Here is an 8,171-nt window from a genome sequence, read left to right on the forward strand (position 1 = left end):
AATCATAAATGGTGTTATATGTGTGTGAATGTTTACTTTCTTAAATGTTTTAGATGTACATGCTTTACATGTTATTCCATTTTATACATTGAATGTATGAGGTGGATGTGTGGTGAAAGTTTTATGGGTCCAGGTTTAAACTATTGATTCACCCCCCCGCCACCCACCTCAGAAGTTCACGTTTCCTATTGTAATTCCAACATAATATTCCAAAAAAATTTGCCAAAAAAAGAGTGATATATGTACATTCATATATCTATAGGTTGTCTCAATCCCAATCAATAGAAAACTCTCAATTTCGTGACTCAGAAGTGCAACAACTACAATTTAGGCAAAGTTGAGTAACTGAGACCCTTATATGTCTATTCTCTATAATTTTAGTTCATTCTTATTTAGTAGATGCAAGTTAGACTATTAGTGGCCAGCTATTAATTGGGACTATTGACTAGTACCACTGAATCATGTAGTAACCAGGGAGACTTAGGACATCTATATTTTATAGTGTAGGTCGAACAACCAATAAACACTATTTAGATAAATATATAATAGATTATAGTCAAGTGTCACTTTTTAAACAACTATAATTTTATGGCAACCTATATCTCTTGGTAGATGTCAAACATTTATAAGTGTAGAGACCTCTATGTAAAGGAAGTCAAGAAAGGCCATCCAAATGCACTCATAGAACCTTGTCATCATATTTTAGTGGCCAAAATAAAGATGCTACAAAATCACAAGTAGAATTACAAGATTCCCAACCACTACCACTTCTAGTTCCACTCGCACATATTGAAGAAGTTGTTGAACCTAATGTCTTTGATCATTATGAACTTGAAGAATATATTTAGTTAAATACCCAGAGTAGCCAAGATCTTCAAATCAATACCCAAATTAGCCAAGATCTTGAAGTCAATACTCAGAGTAGCCAAAATAATATAATAGACTTGGATAAGAATTCCAAAGATGGTGATGGTGCACAATCAAAAAAGGTAAAAAGGAAATACAATGCAAAAACTGATGCAAAATCCAAAAAAGATTAGAATTGGGATCTATTGATGAAGAATTTTCAAATAGAATGTGCCTCAAAGTTTCCACTCATTGAACCTACACAATCTAAAAGAAGGCGAGCCTCTACTAGAATGAAGATGTATGACATGCAGAAGGATAAATAAAAAAGAAAAGGGGTTGCAACTAAAAATTGACACCATAGAAAAGCATATGGGTAAAATTTATGAGAAGAAAATCTTAGATGGAGTGGAGAAATCAGTGACAAGATAGAAAACCTAGGAGGAATGTCAACATGTTAGGAATGCATAAATCTTAGAATTTTAGGAGAAAATATAGATGAAGCCTAGTAAAGTAAAAGGCTCCATTAAATCTCTTCTTTGAAATGCAATGGAAGTTGAAGAAATGGGTAAAGTCCTTCTATTACTTGTATTGTCTTATATATTTTGATCTAAAAGGGCATGCCATGAAAAAATACTCATCATTGAGGGATTTACTACACTTTGTGAATGATCATTATTATTCAAGGAGCCACTAGTCAGTAAACAATAGATGGGAATGGGCAAGTCATCTTCTTAAGGTTGAAAATGAAAATATCAAAGAAAAAATTTAAGAGTCAAATTTCAATGCATTATCTTTAGATGAGGTGACAACAATAGACAATACTTCCTAGATATGTATGCATGCCTATATTGTACACAATTTTGTCTGCCAACCCAATCTACTGACTGTTGTTAAAATGAAGGATAATTCAACAATAGAAAACATATTTGAACTAGTAAAGTGTTCTCTAATTGAATATGGAGGTATAGATGAAATAATAGTTTCCCAAAAGTTGGTGTGTGTTGGAGCAGATGGAGCTTCAGTAATACAAGGCCAAAAGAATGGTCTTGTCAAAAAGTTATAAGATTTTCTTGCACCTTACATTGTTGGCACTCACTACATGGCCCACAGAATGAATCTAGTTTTTCAAATTATCAGTAACCACTTTATAAATATACAGAGTTGAAATTTTAATCAAAGAGATCTATAGGCACTTTTGTTCAAGTCCTAAATCATTCAAACAACTTCAATAGGTTTTTGAGGGACTAACTAATGGGAGAAATCTTCTTAATGATAATTATACTAGATGGATCTCCTTGAAGGAACTAACTTATTGAGTTTTTTTCAGTACTCATCATTGGTTGGTACAATGGAGTCAACTCATGATGATCAAGTTGATCAACAAAAATATGATGAGCTACTTGAAAGTTTAGGTAATGTAGAGAAACTCTTAATGTTAGCAGCCATTATCCCTATGCTAGAGGAAAAGAGAAATATAATGAAGAAGATCCAACAAAGATTTATGTATATTGCATAATGTAATACGTTGGGTAAAATGACATGCACGACCCTCAATAATATCTATAGAAATCTAGATTCATTTTTTTTAGATGAAAAACTTTCAAGGTGGATGAGAATCACATATTTGGATAATCCTGATAACTTTTTAAATATTGATGAAAAGGTGATAGATAACCACCAGCTTGATTGCACTTGCTTAGTTGGGATCCCCTAAATTCCTAACTCTCACTAAACCCTAATACTTATTTCTAGGATCTTCCAACCCTTCCCCAACTAAGTTCAAGACTTATGAAATGTTCCCTCTTAGGGTGAAAATCTTTAGTGCTTCACTAGGGTATCTACTTTAGTCTAAGTGTTCAACTTCTCAAGCCTCTTGTGTTCCATTCGATAGCTCTTCCTTGTAAAATTGGTTAATTTGGTGTTTAAAAGGGTTCAAGTGTCTCACTCCAACCTTTTCTACTCTATCTTGATCCATTTAATAGAGAAATTAGGATCTTGGTTACTGATTTGAATATTTTAGTTCATTTGGCCTCCTAAGCCTATCAGGTCTAATTTGGCCTTATTAGGTGCTTTTTGGTCTTTCTTGGAAGATTTACCCAAATAACTCCTAGAATTAATATAGGACATTGATACTATTTTTGGAGCTACTCATGATTTTCTAGGTCCCCCTCCTTCAAATTTTTTGTACAGGTGATTCCCCGTACCCTAGGATTCACCACAACACTTGAACTCTTGTATTCAAACACACATTTTAAACTGCAAGTTCCTAGTCGGGTTACACTAGACTAGCCTAGGGCTTGCTGGTAAAAATAGAAAATCCAAAATTTCAAAACTCCAACTTAATAATATACATTGTATAGAGGATCCCCTAACATGTCCCAAAGGGCCATGATGATTCCATAGGTTGGTTTTATGTGGGAGCTATATCTTCACAACACAGTCCTAAACAAGCCAGTGACTAGTTGTTTTACAAAGTAATTTTACCAAACCAAAAAAACTATTTACAAGAACTTTAAAAAAAATAAAAATTAAAAGGAAAATAACTATATCTCAATTAAACAACACCAAAAAAGTGGACTCAATCCATTCAAGTGATCTTTAATGGAAAAACTTCCAACTATTCATGTGCACAGTCAAAATAAAGTGATTTCACTAACTCCAAGACTCCAACTATGCAACTAACCTCAGGATTTGGGATTCTTAGGGCTTATGTAATCCCCCTTCATAGTTGTAGGTCATTGTGATACTGACCATGCCTCCAAACTTTCTTTTTCCACATCTTGTCAATAATGTCAAGCAACTTTGCAAAGTTGCAAAAGAGTTGTCATGACAACATTTTGACAACTTTTGTAGTTTTACTTGTAACTATGATTTATGACCCCCAATTTCTATGAAATGATGGTTTAACATGTTAGAATCCATTTTAATCTTATTTACACCCTTTCCTAACCTAGTTAGGTCTCTTGGCCCATTTCCCCATGTCAAGCCTCAAAAGAGGCTAAAAGACATAAATACAAAATTTAGACCTAAAATATTCCTAGACTAGATTAAGTCTAACATAGATTCTCTAGAAACACTCTAGATCCATTTAGAGTCCTCTAACTACCCTTGACCTAGCTAGGGTTAGTACAAACCAAAACTGTGATAGGACCATGAGCCAAGCCCTAGGTGCTCTTGCACCAAAAGGGGGAGTTATACACCAATATATAGGATGTTGAGATACTAATGCACTACTATGGAAGGCTTGTGTCCATGAGAAAAGGAAAGAAACCCATATATCCAAAATTAACTGTTACAAAGGAAGTGTTTGAATAGATTGTTGAGTTTGTAATGGATTCTGTCAAGGATATTTCTTATAATCTTTCCTTAGCTATTAGAGAAATATTTCATTTGCATGAAGGAATTGAATCAATGGGTATTGTGTTTCCCCATTGTTGGAGTTTAAGAAGTCCTAAATGTTTTAGAGATAAGTTATTGGTTTCTATAGATCAATTTTGCAAAAGAAAATAAATTAATGGGGCAGCTATAAATGGAGTTTTAGATGAATCTTGTTTGAGAGAGCAGTCCTGTCATTTTGCAATTACAATCAAGGAACAATATGATCTTATGTGAAGCTCGAAGGAAGAAGGTTCGGTAATCAAACTTTGGAGAAATCTAGCTCAGAGTGAAGTGTTACTAAATTTAATATCATAATTTTTTGAAGCTTGTTGAATTATGTTTGACCATTATATTGGGGTCTGTTGAGGAAGAGAGAGTTTTCAATGCTTCAGGGTTCCTAAAGTCAAAGGTAAGAAATAAACTAGACAAAAATTTGGAAAATTGGCTGAGGCTGTCCACATCCAAATATGAAATCAATAATGTTCCTTATGAAAGGGCACTAAAATTGTGGAGGAAGAAATGTTGAAGAAGAGGGTTGGATAGCTTTTCAAATAATGAGATCACTAACTCAAGTAGTGGTACTAATATTGGTAGCATTGATGTTTAAGCTAAGGATAAGGAAAGAAAAGGTTTACAGACTAGAGAAAACATGGAGCATTATCAAAGACTACTTGAACTTGATGGAAAGGAATCCAAAGATTCAGATGATGAGATGTTGTGGCAAGTTTAAGAATTATGGTATGATGTGTCAACTCTGAATTTATTGCTTATTACTAATTACTACAATCTACATTTAGGATTATGGACAATATTCTCTAAATCTAATCATGTTTCATCTATCATACATAATAAGTTATACCATTTTCTAAATGTCTAATGTCAAACAAACATGTACATTTTATGTTAGATGATGCCATAAATCAAGATTCATTCAAATTTTACCATTACTATTATTTTTTATTTGTATTATTATGCTCATATGATACATTGTTATGGTACAATCCTTGATGATTTTTACAAAAATTTAGCAATTTAAATGATAAAATTCATATTCATTCTCATTACCTTTTTTACACATGATATTTGATATAATCTAATGAATTCATTTTGCAAAAGTTAAATTTGAATACCCAATTTCATAATCATGAGTTATAAGTACTAAATTTACAACCATTACATTTAGCAAATGACCCTAAATTCCCTTCTATAGAAATATAGAAATAAGGGAGCAACAACAACTTCATGTCATTTTGCCTCATGGGGAGAGTCTTAGAGTAGCATCAAATTCAATATCAAAAACATTTGTTTCCTTTGCATTTGATAGGCCTACTAAGAAAATTAGCATTTGGATTCTACCACATTTATCCTATTCAAAAGACAAAGTTCAAACTTTAAACTCATATCAAACAATTACAAATAGAAATAAAGTAAAAACTACAAAGATGATTAAAATCACTTTCCAAGTTTCACATGCTCTAATGGATGTCTTATGAGATGATTGAAGATTCGATCATCCTTTTTAGGATGTTGAATTCTCCTTTGTTTGAAGTTTGAATTTTTTTTATGTTATAGTAGATGACCTTTAACTTCGTAAAAATTCCATATTTGGAAGATTTACTTGAAAGCAATGCTATGTCTAATAGTGCATTCAAAAATTCCAATGAATCGATGCAATTCAAAATTCCTTTAGGAGTTAAATCCTAAAGAAACTTGACTACTTCAGATACCATTTTGGCCTCTAACTCTTTTTGGTAAGATTCCCTTCCAATGAATGTCATTGATGAATTATTAGGGCAAGGATTAGGCAAACCAAGACTTATCATTAATGTTTCTCTATCCTCCATCTTGGTGATCTTTCTCCCAATTGAGTTCAAATATTCCTCTCCTTCCCTTATGCTTTGGCATTTTTGAATGATAGTTGATGACTTTATTGATGTACTAATGCATTCAGGAACTCCTTTTCTAGCCAAATACATATCACTATGTAGAAGAAAATACATAAATAGAAGCTGTCATTGACAAAAGAAAAGTTTGAAGAGAAAGTGAAACATGAAGAGGTAAAGTAACCTATGAAAGATGTGACACCATCAAGATCCAAGGTGTTAGAAAGAAAAATACTTGGATTGAGAAATATAAGAAGTTGAGAATAGAAGGAAGTCATCTAGAAAGGAAAAGGAAATGTAAGGGTTCATGAATGTCACACTTGTCATCCTCATCATCCAGCTTAGAGGATGAAGGACAACTCGTTGAGCATGGTCTCGAGACTGAAGCATAGAAGAATTCACTTAATGAGACAATTGCATTTAAATGAAGATGAGAGTAAAATAAATTATCCTGCATGAGCTTAAGGAGTACTCAAGACTAACTAAGAAGAATGAAAATTTTAAGGTAATGAGTAAAAGGAAATAAATGTCTAAATAACACTATTCAAAAAAGATATAATTGCAAATCTAGCTTCAGAGGCCACCTATGGTCCCAATACTAATTTAATTAGTCAACTTACTCATTTGGTTGATAACACCATACAGCGGGTCAGAGATACTAAGTCGATAGAAGAAAAGAAAATAGAGGCAAAGAGAAATGATAGGATCTTAAACCTCATTGATCATAGAAAAGTGACACTATAGGAGATAAATGATGAAATGATTGAGGCACTTAAGGCCATAACACATATGTTGCAAAAGGTGTCTAATCCAAGTTTGTCTACAAATGATTTGGAGTAAACAATACAAAAATATCAACAAGAGCTTCATCAAATGAAAAAATCATTCAATGGAATAACATACTCAACAACAAAATATGTAACCAAGACTTAGGCAAATCTTCAACTAATTCAAAGAGTAAAGGTTGAACAAGAAGAGGACTCTAAATCTCTTTCAAATTCAAATCATTTTGTCACCCCTGATAGGAATCATCCAAGGACATATTAAAGATATAGAGGCACTCATTGCCAAGCCACTAGATGGGATTGAAGAACACTTGGTTAATATTCGAAGTGAGACTATTTCATTCAATCGTGGGTTTCCCACCTTGCAAGTATATGAGGTGAATACAAAAATATATTTGACAGGATATAACCCTTTGTCATTGATGATAAAAAAAAGGGAAGAATGAATAAAGAGAAGATGACAAAATTGGGAAAAATTTGGATTAAAGGAGGAGTATATAAAGGAGAATAAAATAACTAAAGGGGAGAGAGAGAGAGAAAGAGAGAGAGAGAGAGAGAGAGAGAGAGAGAGAGAGAGAGAGAGAGAGAGAGAGAGAGAGAGAGAGAGAGAGAGAGAGAGAGGAACTAGAGGAAAAAATGAATAAAAGAGACAAGATAATGACCAGGAAAGGATGAAAGAAGGACTATAAACACAAGGGGGAGTATAAGAGAACAACAAGGCACAAAGAAGCAATACAAAAGTAAAGAAACAAGGCATAAGAGATTGCATTGAGGGGAAGTTTCAACATTTTTCCTACTAAGTCCACACCAGTGTAAGAGTCTTCTACCTGTATAGTTGAACAAGTAAAGGAAAAATGGGTTGAAGTCGAAGGTCCTAACATAATGTGAAAAGATGGTTAAAGATTTTTCCATCAATAACAAAGGGGGAGATTATTGGACTTAGCCAGTCCACTTGGAATGTTGATTGATGAATGGTGTTGTGAGTGTTGTCATTGATTGGAATCTAGTTAGTGAGCATGGAGAAGTTGCAATGAAGGAAAACCATTGATAGAAGAATGTACCAGTTAACATGTGTATGGTGATTTAGTCAAATTCATAGAAGGTGAAAAGGAAAAATGAGAAGTGAATTGAGGAACAAGCATGAAGGGTCACCAATGATGTGACATGATAAAATGATCGTCAGAGGGAGTGACATGAAAAGCATCCAAGTTGAAGCAACTAAAGGATGCATGAATAGAAGCTATGAATAGGCTCACAAAGATACTCACAAATCTAT

This window comes from Cupressus sempervirens, chromosome 9, assembly GCF_028749045.1.
Source record: "Cupressus sempervirens isolate cs-2001-9-10 chromosome 9, ASM2874904v1, whole genome shotgun sequence".
Taxonomy (NCBI): domain Eukaryota; kingdom Viridiplantae; phylum Streptophyta; class Pinopsida; order Cupressales; family Cupressaceae; genus Cupressus; species Cupressus sempervirens.